The 15,032-nt window shown below is 44.2% G+C and overlaps 1 protein-coding gene across 1 annotated transcript in view; it reads left to right on the forward strand.

Moving 5' to 3' along the window:
- Positions 1–847: 847 nt before the first annotated feature.
- The window catches only part of cep135 (centrosomal protein 135), a 149,480-nt gene continuing 135,295 nt past the window's right edge, over positions 848–15,032 (forward strand). The window contains exon 1 of the mRNA XM_048545685.2: positions 848–962. The gene's annotated coding sequence lies outside the window, so the exon portion shown is untranslated. The remainder of the gene's footprint in view (positions 963–15,032) is intronic.

Raw genomic sequence — 15,032 nt, forward strand, 5'->3', positions numbered from 1 at the left:
GCTCAAATTAAAACACAGCTACAGGTTACCCTGTATCCACTCTGAGGCTGCCTCGAAAAACTCTAATAAATTAGTCAGACAACTTCCGTCTCATGAAGAATTGCTGATTCTGCTTGATATTATTTCTTTGATAACTGATTTCAAAAAACAGATGTTAGGCTAATTACCCTAGGATTACCACAATAGGTATTATTCTCGTTGGCCATGCAGGATGATAGTGCCTTAGTACTGCTCACAATTCATCCCAGCCACTCAGTGTCACTCCTACTGGATGGTGTTAAGTCGATTACACTGCCATTCCCCCAACCATGCTGTGGTCGGGCTATGTTGTGGTGTCATTCCCCATAGCACCACTGGGGGCAGTGTCTCCGTATGTGCCCCCGCTGGGTGGTGGTGCGGAGCGCGGTCTCGGCGCTGTTCCCCCTGACCCCGCTAGGCGGTGGTGCGGAGCGCGGTCTCGGCGCTGTTCCCCCTGGATGGTGGTGCGGAGCGCGGTCTCGGTGCTGTTCCCCCTGACCCCGCTGGGTGGTGGTGCGGAGCGCGGTCTCGGCGCTGTTCCCCCTGACCCCGCTGGGCGGTGGTGCGGAGCGCGGTCTCGGCGCTGTTCCCCCTGACCCCGCTGGGCGGTGGTGCGGAGCGCGGTCTCGGTGCTGTTCCCCCTGACCCCGCTGGGTGGTGGTGCGGAGCGCGGTCTCGGTGCTGTTCCCCCTGACCCCGCTGGGTGGTGGTGCGGAGCGCGGTCTCGGCGCTGTTCCCCCTGGCCCCGCTGGGTGGTGGTGCGGAGCGCGGTCTCGGCGCTGTTCCCCCTGACCCCGCTGGGCGGTGGTAGCGGGCGGCTCGGCTCAGTGTGGAGTCGGTGCGCGCCATTTTCAAACGTCTTACCGCGGGAGGTTCTCGTTCCGGCGGCGGCAGGAGGCAGCGGAGTCGCTGAGAAAGTCGCGGGTGGGGCTAGGGAGCTCACGGTAAGGAGACTGGGACCGGGACGGTGCAGACTGGCGAAGCGGGAGGTGTGGGAAATGGTGAGGGCTGTTTCGGAAAGCCTAGGGGTGGCGGAGGCTCCGGGGCCGGTACGGTCTGGGGAGAGGGCCATGGGGCCTTCCGGGCTCTGCCCAGGGCGAGGGTCCTTTAATTAAAGGGCCGAGCTTTCGGCCGGCAGAAATTGAGAGGCCGGAAACCGGCACTCAGCACAATGTGCGCATGCGAGTAATTGAGTCCTGGGTACCATCACTGAGATAACAATGTGTAGAGCTGGATGAACAGAGCAGGCCAAGCTGTATCTGAATCAGATTTCTGAAGAAGGGTGTGGGCCCGAAAAGTCAGCTTTCCTGCTCCTCTGATGCTGCTTGACCTGCTGTGTTCATCCAGCTCTACACCTTGTTATCTCAGATTCTCCAGCATCTACAGTTCCTGCTATCTCTCTCATCATTGAGTGACAGCAGCAACATTGCTTAATGGTTGACATTACAGGAGGAACGTTGACATTGTTGGTACTTGGCAACTAAATCTTCAGTTTGTCCTTTTTTGTATATTTAGGATCTTGCTGAGAGTATTTATCTGTAATGATTAGCACCAATTACAAAATTCATTGCAAGGGCATTATAAAAAAAACCCTGAACCCATACTTTCCCCTGTTTCTTTGCTGCACCTCAGATTTATCTTGAGCCGTATTCCAGAGTTTAAACAAAGTAATCCAGGCAAACTGGGGATGCAGTGCACTTTGCTGCTGCTTATATTCCTGAAGACATCATCAGGCCTTTACCACCTGAATCACTTGCTAAACCTGAATGTTGACATTTTGTAATTCATTGACAGCAATACATGAATCCCTCTGGGCTAGGCAATGTGTGGTTTTATTGGTGTTGCTGGACCAGTAGTCAAATTACCCATTAAATGTTCTGGTGACTCAGATTTGAATTGTACCACTGCAGATGGCTGAATTAAATGTCTAATGATAATTATGGACACTGAGATAGCTTCACAGAGACCGGTATCGGGTCACCAAGTTGTGCTTTATTTATGCATGGAGAGTCCTTGACACTGATCTAGCTTAGAGCAGCTCTCAGAGTGAACCAAACCTCTGACATTTATATTTGTCACCCAGGGCTCCCTGATTGGACCAGATTAACAGCCCAATCAGGGAACTCATATTCTAGGATAGTAGGAACTGCTGATGCAGAAGTCTGAGATAACAAGGTGTGGAGCTGGATGAACACAGCAGGCCAGGCAGTATCAGAGGGGCAGGAATGCTGATGTTTCGAGTCTGGACCTGAAACATTTTCTGGACAAGGGTCCAAACCCAAGATGCCAGCTTTCCTGCCCCCCTGATGCTGCTTGGCCTACTGTGTTCATCCAGCCCTACACCGTGTTACCTCAGATTCTAGGATGTCCACCTGGCTGACCTTGTTGCAATCACTACAGGTTAAATGATTCTCAAAAACCAACATGTTCATTAATGTTCTTTTGGAAAGGAAATCCGCCATTCTTACCTGGTCTGGCCTACATGTGACTCCAGACTAACAAAAGTGTGCCCTCAGAAATGGCCAAACAATCCACTCACTTTTATCTAACTGCTAAAAGTCTCAAAAGAGAAAGGAACTATATGGACTGCCTGGCATTAGTACAAATGAGGCATTTCCAGACAACTGATTTAGGGTCAGTGCACAGCTGGATCTCAGCAGCAGTGGGAGTTTAGAGAGCATGGAAAATTAGACAGCGTCAAGATTGGTCAGTCACCTACCTTCCTGGATGTTTTCCTGTGCTGTTTCACTATAAACAACAGAGGCAGTACTTGACAACTGATTTGTAAGCTCTGTATCTGACAGCCTGTGCAAATGGTTAAAATTTGTACATGTAGTCTGCACCTCCATTTTCTGCCAATGTAGGAACTGTGCTGGCAGCTAAAATAAAGGTGAAAGTCTGCCTTGATTAAAACTTGTTAGAATTCATGATACGCTTGTAGGAGAAAGAGGATCTTCCTAGATTGCTGTGAGTTCCAAGCAGCAGATATCCACTGTCTGCAGGATTTCCGCAGCAAGGTGTGCTTCACCATGACCTTTCAGAGTGTGAAGCGATGTGAGCACCTCCTGAATGTATTTGAGGAAAAAGGAGGAACGTGATAGAAGGGGTTGATCAAAAGTGCTATCAAGCAGTACTTGCTTAGCATCTGTGACAACACTTCAGCTCAACACAACCCAGAACAAAGCAGCCCTCCTGTTTGGCATCATATCCACAAACATTCACTCCCTCCACAGATCTACAGTGGCAGCACTGTGCACCACTTAAAAGATGCACTGCAGAAATTCGCCACGGCTCCTTGGATAGTGCTTTCCAAACATATGAGTATAACTATATAGAAGGATAAACCGAGCAGATACATGAGAATATCACTGCCTGCAAGTTCCCCTTGAAGCTACCCACCATCCAGACTATCACCATGTCCAAATTGTTGAACTGTCTCCTGATGGTAATGTCGGTGTCACATCCCAACTGCAGCACCACTGTTCATGGGCAAAAACTGCAGCACTTGGAGTCCAATGTGAGGCATTGTTGGTGAGGTGCCCAAGGTTAAAATTTAACAGAGGAGTAGGGAACCATTATGTAATGAGAAAAAAATAGATTTTTTTTCTCTGATGATTGTGCTTTGATGTAGACTGATTGGTGGGGTCTAGCTGATTCATGATAACGTATGATTACAAAACATTAGAGAGTCACAATATAGTCAGTGTGGGATTTTCAATGTAAATAGACTTTCATGTAATGCTGAAACATTGTGCGCATAGAAATAATTTAAAAGTAATTGTAAAAGGATAGTAAAGTGTCACCCTCCAGGAGCACTGAAACAAGGGTCACCCAGAAGAAGGGAAAGAACAGCTAGGAGTGAAAGGAGGCCATCGCAACAGTACAACAAGCAACTCAACCTTTACCTCGGAACCCAGAGACAGTGGACGAGGAGGAAACAAAGGAGTCGGTGGAGTGGGAAAAGTTGGAGAACAACAGAAGAGGAAACCACATTGGGCTGCCATAGGCCCTCAGCAAAACAGAAAGGCAACTGCATGGCAGACACACTAGCAGCTCCACTGATATAAAGATGTAAGGAGAAATGGCTACCAACATAAAAAAGACCCAGCACCACAAGGGAGAAGAAAGGGAACTCCCCCACCCCAGCCCAAAAATGCCAGATGTCGCAGGACGCCCGGTAAAATGCGTTCTCTGGCCATTGGGAACCATGTGGCACACGCCACACCACAGGTCCAGGCAAAGAGGAGGAGTGAGTGCTCCAAGCAAGGAGCAGAGTGTGACAGCAGCTCTGACCAATGTAGGATTCTGGTTTGTACTTGGTAATTTGCTGATATTAGATGGTTCGAATCACCACTATATCCCTGGGTTCAGACACAGGACCTACTTAGGGAATGTAAAATTAAGAAGGCAGTAGATGGGTGTTTCAGGGCTAAAGAATGTCTGCATTTATTTAAATACAAAAGGTAAGTGTAATACAAGAAATAAAGGCAATTGCAATAAAACAGTGAAATTGAAACCATCAACTGCACATAGGACAGTAATTAAATACACTATTAAATTATATACAGATTAAACACTATTAGAACCTAACCAATAGTTTTAATCACAGAGACTTTACTCAGGCTTCCTACCCTTGGGGTCCCATACAGTGTCACCACCTGCCTTCCCCTCCCAGCTAGCTAGTTTGCAAACTATGGGGTTTTGGGAGTTTCAATTCACAGTGAGGAAAACACAGTTTTAAAGTGGATCAGTTGCGGAGATTCTTGCCATCGGTTCTCTTGGTTTGGAACAGGTCTGTGTCCGGAAGCTGTTTCTCAGATAATACTCGGCTGACTTTTCTCCCCTCGGATATCTTTTGTTGCAGTCATGCCCCTGGTTTGGTTTCTCTTTTCAGCTTCTCTGTTTGGCCTCTGTGGTTCTTGGTTCCCATGATGTGGAGGTGCTGGTGCTGGACTGGGGTGGACAAGGTCACAAATCACATAACACCAAGTTGTAGTCCAACAGGTTTATTTGAAAACACAAGCTTTCAGAGCTGCAGTCCTTCTACAGGTATTAGTGACTAAACTTGTGTTTTCAAATAAACCTGTTGGACTATAGCCTGATGTTGTGTGATTTCTGCTCCATGTTCCGAAGCTGCTTGTTGGGGCTGGAAGCCTGTGGGGCAGCTGTTTCTGCAGAAGCTTGTTGTTGAAAAAGGCTCCTTCCCTCAGGTCAGATCAGGGTTAACAGTTATGCAGACTGTGTGCTCCATTACCTCCCCTCAAATCTGTGTTGTCCATTGTGTTTCTGGTGTTTCCTTCTGAAATTAACTGGCTTCCCATTTGTTAAGATTATATGTAAATGTATTTTGATTGAAGTTGAATGTTCTGTATCTGTGTAGGCTGTGCTGGATAGCCTGACATGTAAAAGTTAGTTTCGGTCTAAAGTTTTAGGTTTGGTTGATTGTTTTCAGTTGTCGTTTGAGGTTGAGTAGAGATGTGAATTGGAATTCCAGGCTAAACAATGGTTCCAAGCACCATCTCTGTGTCTATGTAATTTTCCCAGAGCTCAGCCCAGCTGCCCCCTTTAAAGTTTTGAAAAGTCCAGGATTTTGCCCCAGTATTTCAGATGAAGGGGATTTTTGCTCAATCCTATACCATTTCAGAACCAGACCTTCCTGGCTTTGTGCTGGTGACACCGAATCAGGGCAGCACCCCGAGGAGGAGCAGGATAGTTCCCTCAGCCCCACAAGGGGGCATCCATTTGCCCACATCACGGGGGTGCAGGAATTTGTCCAGTGAAGATATAATGGATGAATGGAGTTTAGACAATGGGTAACCTAAAATATCTCTCCAATGGGTTTTAAAATTGCCAGCATTAACAATGTATAGCATTAAAGTCACTGTATGATGAATTACTACATTGGTTTTCTTGGGCAATGCCAAAGCAGACCTCCTATTTCTGCTGCAATGCATCTCAACAGCTACAGGAAATGGTTGAGCTTGCAGGCCCACGGCCCTTCAATTTGGTCGGGGGGGGTGTTGGGGGACAATGATTATTGTTCCTCCAGCCGTGATATTCTGCTACAAGGAAGCAACTTCACCATCTCCGAGGTTAAGGAGGCCGTGGACGGCCGCCTTGTAATAGATGTTATGTACAGAAACGCTCTCCCGAGACTAATTAATATGTACACTCCAGCTGTAAAGAGTGAGCAGCTCTTTCTGCTCCTTTAATGCTGCTTGGCCTGCTGTGTTCATCCAGCTCTACACCTTGTTATCTCAGATTCTCCAGCATCTGCAGTTCCTACTATCTCTGAAACAATTTTAACCCCACTGCGAAACCTCTTCTAAGGATGCCTACCCTGAAGAAGTTACCCTCCTCCGTCCAGAAAAACCTCAGTGGATCTCTCTCCCACTGCAACTCTTCTCTCCACCTATCTTCTCCTCTATCTTCTATCTGCCTCCCCCTCTCTGCTTATTTATTTCAGAACTCCCTTCCCCTCCCCCATTTCTGAAGAAGGGTCTAGGCCCAAAACATCAGCTTTCATGCTCCTCTGATGCTGCTTGGTCTGATGTGTTCATCCAGCGCTACACCTTGTTGTCTCAGATTCTTCAGCATCTGCAGTTCCTACTATCTCCCAGCTAGTCATTCTGACCAGAGACTTCAACTGCATCATCAATGCAGCTGGAGGATGCATAGGGATTATCAGCAAGCTGTTCAATGTAGTCCATGTCTCCTAGACCTGTTTAGTTAATGTCAAATTTTGTTTGACTAACATAATTGAATTTTTTTGATGAAGTAACAGTGAATGAAGGGAATGCAGTGGGTATTGCGAATATGGATTTTAAGACATTTGACTACGTATATGAAAGATTAGGTTCATAGAATTGGAATTTCGATTAAAAAAAAATACAATGGTCCACCAGTCCCAGATCTCTCTTGTCACTAAGTGTCTTGTTTCCAATCATGGATCTTTTCACGGTCCTTGTATCTGTCTGCAGTGTAATCTGGACTATTTTTCATCTTTGACAAGAACAATTGTCAGAACAATGTTAGCAACATAAATTGTACCATAATTACACAGAGTTGCAAATAAGTGAAATATTTTTTTAAAAGTTGGAAGCTCTTTTTATTTTAAATTGCCCTTCTGAGTGTTGCCATGGAGATCGTTCCATTGCTGTCCCTTCTTTCAAGGACCTTGCCTGAGAGCCCTAGCTTAACTCATGGGTCTGAACAGCTATTAGCTGTGGAGGCATCATACATTACATGTGCAAATCCTTTAAGCAAGATCTGAGCACTGCTCACATTTCTATTCAGTTCTGCTCCTCAGCTCCTGGATGACGTAAGAACACTGCTGATAGATGGCGAATGTGCTATTGGTGGGTATAGAAAAAACTGCATGTCAATTAATAGCAACCCTGCTTTAAAGTTGTTGTTTAAAAGAAAATATAACTTACATTTATTTAACACACCTTTCATGATCTCTGGATACCTCGAAGCATTTTACAGCCAATGAAGTGCTTTTGAAATGTCGGGCAGAATCTTAGAGGAGAATGAGTGACTGTGGGCGAAGGTGAAATTTGTGGCAGAAATGAACAAGAGACTGTCAGCAGCAACTCGCTCCAGTGTTTATGCTTTTCCCAAGTCATAGAGTCACACAGCACAGAAACAGACACTTCAGTTTAACCAGCCCGTGCCAAACATAATCCCAAACTAAGATAGTCCCACCTGCCTGCTCCTGGCCCATATTCCTCCAAACCTTTTCTATTCACATATCTATCCAATGTCTTTTAAACATTGTAATTGTACCCACATTCACCACTTGCTCAGGAAGTTCATGCCGCACGTGAACCACCCTTTGTGTAAAAACATTTGCTTCTCGTGTCTTTTTTGAACCTCTCTTGTCTCACCTTAAAATTGTGTCCCCTAGTCTTGAAATTCCCCATCCTAGGGCTAAGACAACTACCATTAACTTTTACCTCTCATTATTTTACAAACTTCCATCAGGTCGCCTCTCAACCTCCGATGATTCAGTGAAAAAAGTCCCAGCATATCCAGACTTTCTGTAACTCAAATCCTCCATACCTGGCAACAAACTGGTAAAAACCAAAAGAACTGCAGATGCTGTAAATCAGGAACAAAAACAGAAACAGTTCTGAGGAAGGGTCAGTGGACCTGAAAGGTTAACTCCGATTTTTTCTTCACAAATGCCCCCAGACCTGCTGAGCTTTTCCAGCAACTTCTGTTTTTGTAACATCCTGGTAAATCTCTTCTGAATCCTCTTCAGCTTGATAATATATTTTCCACAACTGGGTGACCAGAACTGGACATAGTATTCCAGAAGGGGCTTCACCAATGTCCTGTACAACCTCAACATTACTTCTTAATTCGTATACTCAAAGGACTGAGCAATGAAGGCAAGTGCGCCATATGCCTTTTTAACCACCCTGTCTATATATGACGCAATCTTCAAAAAATGATGTACCTGCAACCCTAGGTCCCTCAGTTCTACAACACTATCCCAGGCCCTACCATTAATTGTATAAGCCTTCCCCTTGTTTGTTATACCAAAATGCAATACCTCACATTTATTCATATTGAATTCCATCAGCCATTTTTCAGTCTATTGACACATTTGATCAAAATCCGTTTGTAATCTTAGAAAACCTTCTTCTCTGTCACTGATTTTGGTGTCATTTGTAAACTTACTAACCATACCTTCTATATTCTCACTAAAATCATTTGTACACATCACAAACAAAAGAGGACTCCGAACCAACCCCTGTGGAACACCATTGGACGTAGGCCTCCAGTCCCAAAAGCAACTCTTCACTATTACTGTGTGTCTCCTGATGTTAAGCAATAGCTAATTGGGCATTCAGTTGGCAAGTTCACCCTGAATCCCATGTGATCTAGCTTTACTAATTAGTCTACCATGCAGTACCACATTAAAGGCTTTACAAAAATCCAAATAAACAATGTCTGCTACATCAACATTTTTGGTAACTTGCTCAAAAAATTCAATCAGTTTGGAAGGCAAGATTTTGCTTGCACAAAACCATGCTATCGCTAATCAATTTCTGCCTCTCTTTACAACCTTTCTTAAACGAAGGTCACACAATTTCTTCCCTTACTTCCTCCTTGATATTTACCCAAGTCACCCTCTTGCTCTTAATGTATTTGTAGAATGTCTTTGGATTATCCTTAACCTTGTCTGTCAATGCTATCTCATATCCCCACTTTCCCTTCCTGATTTATTTTTAAAGAACACTCCTACACACTTTAGATTGATTAAGAGATTCAGTTGAACTAAAGTCTAAAACAGAAGTTGTTGGAAAAGCTCAGCAGGTCTGGCAGCATCTGTGAAGAGAAATCAGAGTTAATAATGTTGTCATTACCAATGAGTCAATCATTAAGGAGGGTGCAAGGGCATAGTGTAGTGGCAGCAGTGGGGTGTTATTGCCAGAAGGGGTGGAGGAATCAAGACCTGAAGGGAAATCAGAGGGATTTGTGGAGGTGAGAATAAGGATGGTGAAATGGGTTGGGGGAGGCAGGGAGGTGGGATCTCAAGGTGCAAGGGGATGTGCAGGACAGGTCAGGGACATGGTAGGCTATGTGAGGGGTAATTGGCAATGACCACCACTGAAGTCTCCACAGGGAGAGTGTAGATGAGCAAGGTGGGCATCATTAAAGTGTAACGTTGATATTCAGGAGCAAGGAGGATAGTTGAAAGCAAAATTCAATGTGGTGGATTTCCACACAGATGGGGTGGCCAGGGAAGTGCAAAGTGAAAGTAGACTGGAGGTTCAGGAAGAGGTGAGGATGAATTTGTCATTTATTTGAATGATTTGGACACAAATACAGGAAGCATAGTTAGTAAATTTGTGGATAACACCAAAATTGGTGGTATAGTGGACAGTGAAGAAGGTTATCTAAGAATACAGTGGGATCTTGACCATTTGGACCAGCGGCTGAGGACTGGTAGATGGAGTTTAAATAACTATGAGGTGTTGCTTTTGGAAGGCAACTCAGGGCAGGATTTACACAGTTAATGGTAAGGCCCAGTGAAGTGTTGTCAAACAGAGAGGTCTAGGGGTTCAGGCACATAGTTCCTTGAAAGAGGCGTCACAGGTAGACAGGGTAGTGAACAATGCAATTGGAACACTTGCCTTCATTGATGGGAGCATTGTGTATAGGAGTTGGGATGTCATATTTGTGGCTGTACAGGATATTGGTGATGTCACTTTTGGAGTACTGCTTACAGTTCTGGTCGCCCTGCTTTCGAAAGAATATTATTAAATTGGAGAGGGTGCAAAAAAGATTTACAAGGCTGTTACCTACACTGGAAGGTTTGAGTTATAAGGAGAGGCTGGATAAGTTTGAGCATCAGAGGTTGACGGGTGACCTTAAAGATGTCATGAAGGGCATAGATAAGGTGGATAGCCAAGAACTTTTCCTTAAAGGTGGAGGAATCTATCTAGAGGGCACAATTTTAAAATGAGAGGCAAAAGATTGAAAAGGGACTTGAGGGACAACTTTTTTTCCCCACCTAGGGTGATTCATATAAGGAATGAACTGCCAGAGGAAGTGGTAGATGCAGGTGCAGTTACAACATTCAAAAGACATTTGGACAGGTACGTGAATAGGAAAGGTTCAGAGGGATATGGGCCAAATGCAGGCAAATGGGACTAGTTTATTTTGGGAAATCTGGTTGACATGGACAAATTGGACCGAAGGGTCTTTTTCCATGCTGTATGACCAAAAATACACGAGTTATAATAAATGATTATTTACCATCCTCCTGTCTGAAAACCAGTGATGTTCCCTAGCATTAATTATGGTCACCGTTGTTGTTTTGAATTTGATGTTGGAATAAAGTTTCAACATTTGCTGATGGTACAAATTTGAAGGTGTGACAGAAGTGAGAATGACACCGATCTACTGTGACAGGGTGTAGATCGGCTAACAGATTTGGAAGACAAGTAGAAGGTAGAAGTTAAAACAAAAACGTGTTAGGTGTTGTATTTGGCATCAGGATAGAACTGGACGATATATGCTTTAGTGGAATTATTCTTAAGAATTGTGCAGCAGTAGTGCGTTGAGCTTTGCAAGTAAAACATCAAATGGGCAGACTGGTTCGTACTGCATGTGGAATGTTAAGCTTTTAAAAAAGGGTACTGAAATACAGAAATAGGGAAGTTGTGCTGTACTTTTATTTTACTTCACAAGTACAGGATGGCCACAAGTAGTGTTTACCATCCACTTCTGTTCACCAGATTTTTTAAAAGGTCCTTGAGAATGTATACAGTAAATTTAACAGAATGGTTCTGTGAGCTCTTTTGGATCAGCTGAGGTTGTCCTTCAAAGAAAGATAATTAAGGTGAAATGTGATGGATGTGTACAGGATTATGACAGGTTTAGATAAGCTAGATAAAGAAGAGCTATTCCCATTAGCTGATGGTACAGGGACTAAAGGACACAGCTTCATAATTTTGGGCAAATAATACTTGGCAGTTGTTTTGTAAGGAAAATTTTTCTTGCGCAATGGATGGGAATAACCTGGAGCACACTGCCCATGAGGGCATGGAAGTGAAGATGACATGATTTGAAAAGTAAATCGGATGGATATTTGAAAGAAACAAACTAACAAAGAGTATGGGATTGAATGGGTTGTTGAACAGATTGCTCGCATTGACGTGTTGGGCCAAATGGCTTCCTCCTGTGCTGTAATGACTCAAGACTAAGATACTGATACATGGTTGCATGCAGTAAAGCATTTAGGCTTGGGCTGATAGTTAACGTTCATGCCACACAATTCTCAGGCAATGTTCATCTAAAAGGTGAAAGAATAAAACCATGTCCTGTTGATAGTCAGTGCCATTGCCATCATTGAATCCCCACTATCAACTTTCTGAAAGGGTTACTGTTGGTCAGAAACTTAACAGGATCAGTCATAACTGGTTCCAAGATTGACTCAGTAACAGGAAACAAAGGGTAATGGCCAATGGAGAAAGAGAGATATAGCAAGGTGTAGAGCTGAATGAACACAGCAGGCCAAACAGCATCAAAGGACCAGGAAAGCTGACGTTTCAGGTCTGGACCCTTCTTCAGAAATGGGGCACTGGAAGGGGATTCTGAAATAAATAGAGAGGGGATGGAGGCAGATGGAAGATGGATAAAAGAGCAGATAGGTGGACAGGAGACAGACAGGTCAAAGAGGCGGGGATGAAACCAGTAAAGGTGAGTGTTGGTGGGGAATTAGGGTGGAGGTTGGTCAGTCCCGGGAAGACAGACAGGTCAAGGAGGCGGGGTGGAGGCTGGTGGGGAGGAAGGGATAGATGGGAGAAAGGATGGACAGGTTAGGGAGGCAGGGACGAGCTGGACTGGTTTTGGATGCAGTCGGGGGAGGGGAGGTTTTGAAGCTTGTGAAGTTCACATTGATACCATTGGGCTGCAGGGTTCCCAAGTGAAATATGAGGTGCTGTTCCTGCAACCTTTGGGTGGCATCATTGTGGCATTAGAGGAAGCCCAGGATGGACATGTCCTCAAAGGAGTGGGAGGAGGAGTTGAAGTGTTTCACTACTGGGAGGTACAGTCGTTTGTTGCGAACCGAGCGTAGGTGTTCCACAAAGCAGCCTCCAAGCCTCCGCTTGATTTCCCCGATGTAGAGGAGGCCACAACAGGAACAGCGGACACAGTATACCACATTAGCAGATGTGCAGGTAAACATCTGTTTGATGTGGTAGGTTTTCTAGGGGCCTGGGATGGGGGTGAGGGGAGAGGTGTAGCACTTCCTGCGGATGCAGGGAAAAGTGCCGGAGTGTGGAAATGGATATTTTTGTAAATAGGATGTGGTGATCTGCCAGTGCTTAATTTTGATACCCTTGCTGTTATGTATTAATGTTTAGATTTAAAGGTGGGAGGCATTGATCGGGAAATTTGCCGATCACACAAAATTTGACTGTGTAGCTGACAAGCAAAAAGCATAGTGTTGACTGCAAGAAGATATCAATGGTTTGGTTGAGTGGGCAGAAAAGTGGTAAATGGAATTCAGTCTGGAGAAATGTGAGGTAGTGTATTTGGGGAAGGCAAACGTACGAAGGAATACACAATAAATTGGAAGTTGTTGAAAGGGATAGAGAAAGTGCAAAACCTTGGAGTGCATGTCCACAGGTTCCTAAAGGTGGCAGAACAAGTACACAAGGTGGTAAGAAACAAATGTGGGATGCTTTCCTTCATTGGGTGAGGTATTGAATATAAGAGCTGGAATATAACACGGGAACTGCATAAGGCATTGCCTAGATTGCAGCTGAGAATTTATGTATGGTTTTAATCACCACATTGCAGGAAACATTCTTTCTGCATCCACCTTGTCAAGACCACTCAGGTTCTTATGTTCGTGGGATAGTATAGGAGGATGGGCTTAGATTAGTTCACAGGTTGGCGCAACATCGAGGGCCGAAGGGCCTGTTCTGTGCTGTATTGTTCTATGTTCTATTTGAGTCATCCCTCACTCTACTAAACTCGGTGGTAATTGGTTCAGTCTGTCCAACCTATCTTCCTAATATGCTCGCCTGTTAATTCCAGGTATCAAACAAGTAAACCTCCTCTGAACCACCTCCGATGTATTTACATCCATCTGTTATCTACGTAGTGTGTGTTGTCCTTTAAGAGAGTGGGTCAGGTGACCTGGAGGCAGAAGCTGGGGAGACAGCCCAGGACCAAATGTGGAGCTGAGAGGATACATAATAAAGTATTCCCCGTTCAAATTTACCCTCTCTCTACCTCATGCTCTGTTTCTAGTTCTAGTGAACCACAAACACAACACCATCCTTAACCATAACTTCATATAATATTCAAGATGTGATCTCAACAATGCACTGAATGACTGAAGCATGACATCTTTATTACTATATTCAATTCTTCTCATAATAAAGGAGAGCAGCCAGTTAGCCTTTTAATTATGAGCTGTAGCTGTGTGCTAACCTTTTGTGTACGGGACCGTCAAATCCTGTAAAGTGATCTTGGGATTACTGAAAGTAAAGTTTGACCCCAAAATTTCTCCTGAACTCCCTTTTTAAAAATGTGACCCATCTTCTGTTCTGACAATCTCTGGTTGATGTTCCCCAATTTATTATGATTCCTAATAGGATACCTTGGGAATAACTGGCTCCCCTTCTATTACATGTCCCCTTGACCGGTTGCAAAAATTATCGTCTCCCTTCTGGATAACATTTCCCCCAAACCAAATTACATTTATGCCCTAAAAAAAAGTTTAGTAAGGCTGACTTGAGTTAATAGAAGAGCGATTATATTAGTTATTAAACGCAAGAAGAAATAATAACGGAACCCATATACACAGATTAAAAATAGGAAGTGAGTCAAAAAGGATAATCATTAAAAGATACATGGATCAGTCTCTAGGTCATTTGTGAAGAGTAGACAGTGGAGTATTGATTGTTGAGTATTCGGTTTTGTGATTCTTAGCTTTGCAGGTTTGCTGAAATTCTTTGGTGTTGTTTCCATTTAAACTGGCTTGCTGACTGGGATCCAGCACACAGAGTTCTTATAAATTCCATTTCCTTTCACCTGATACCCAGCACTCAATATGATGGAGTCATTTACTGGTACTGCAAGTGATTAGTGGATGGTTCTTCATGTTTGACTTTCAGTACATACTGGCAGTTGATTTTGAGCCCAGGCTAGCATGCATGAACACCTGAACCTATTGGCGCACTCAGACCAGTGTTGAAACTTGTTTTTTTTTAACCTATCTGTCAATATTTGTTAGAGGATAATGCAAACATTTCTTGCCTGGAATACTGTCTTTTCTCCCACAACATTCACCATCTGAGATGCTCCAGGGAGGCTGCAGTTACATTTGGACTGTGTTTCCCCTTCTCAAGCTTCCTTGACCACTTGAGGTGTGATTTTCAGAATCCATCCCTGGGCAGTTAATAAATTTACGTCAGCATTATCTCTTGATTGTATGACCTCCTTTTAAATAATGCATGTTGTACTTCTTGTCCATGGAT

This window comes from Stegostoma tigrinum, chromosome 1 (genome assembly GCF_030684315.1).
Source record: "Stegostoma tigrinum isolate sSteTig4 chromosome 1, sSteTig4.hap1, whole genome shotgun sequence".
Lineage (NCBI taxonomy): Eukaryota > Metazoa > Chordata > Chondrichthyes > Orectolobiformes > Stegostomatidae > Stegostoma > Stegostoma tigrinum.